The 851-nt window shown below is 47.5% G+C and overlaps 1 non-coding gene across 1 annotated transcript; it reads right to left on the reverse strand.

Moving 5' to 3' along the window:
• Positions 1-492: 492 nt before the first annotated feature.
• On the reverse strand, positions 493-612 carry LOC136886912 (5S ribosomal RNA). Its single transcript, XR_010861876.2, has one exon. It is a non-coding gene; the product is annotated as a 5S ribosomal RNA (ribosomal RNA).
• Between the last annotated feature and the right edge of the window lie 239 nt (positions 613-851).

Genomic DNA, 851 nt, shown 5'->3' on the forward strand with positions numbered 1-851 from the left:
CTGTTTGTACGTAGACTTTTTTCTGTTAGTAGTATGTAAGTTATTAGGAACGCTCTAACATCTGCTGAATATATTTTGAAGCTGGGAAAGGTTGGATAATCAAGTGGTATTTAGCACATCAAAATAATAATAATAATAATAATAATAATAATAATAATAATAATAATAATAAACCAAACCCCATGGCACTACAGCCCTTGAAGGGCCTTGGACTACCAAGCGACCGCTGCTCAGCCCGAAGGCCTGCAGATTACGAGGTGTCGTGTGGTCAGCATGACGAATCCTCTCGGCCGTTATTCTTGGCTTTCTAGACCGGGACCGCTACTTCACCGTCAGATAGCTCCTCAATTCCAATCACGTAGGCTGAGTGGACCTCGAACCAGTCCTCAGGTCCAGGTAAAAATCCCTGAGCTGGCCGGGAATCGAACCCGAGGCCTCCGAGAAAGAGGCAGGCACGCTACCCCTACACCACGGGGCTGGCAAAGGGAATTGAGCCAACGGCACGTGGTGTTCCCAAGCGGTCACCCATCCAAGTAACTGACCACGCCCAATGTTGCTTAACAGCGGTGATCGGACGAGAACCGGTGTATTCAACATGGTATGGCCGTTGGTAATAATAATAATAGCAATAATGTCATTGGCGTTTTCGGAGACACCGGGGAGAGAGAACTTAGTCACGCAGGTATTCTTTAACGTGCCAGTAAATCTAACGACACGAGGCTGACATACTTGAGCACCTTCAAATACCACCGGACTGAGCCAGGATCGAACGTGCCAAGCTGAGGTTAGAAGCACAGGGCTTCAACCGTTTGAGCCCGGTCGGAATTGTATTATTCTGTGATCAGAGGAAG

The sequence above is a fragment of the Anabrus simplex genome, chromosome X (assembly GCF_040414725.1).
Source record: "Anabrus simplex isolate iqAnaSimp1 chromosome X, ASM4041472v1, whole genome shotgun sequence".
In the NCBI taxonomy this organism is placed as follows: domain Eukaryota; kingdom Metazoa; phylum Arthropoda; class Insecta; order Orthoptera; family Tettigoniidae; genus Anabrus; species Anabrus simplex.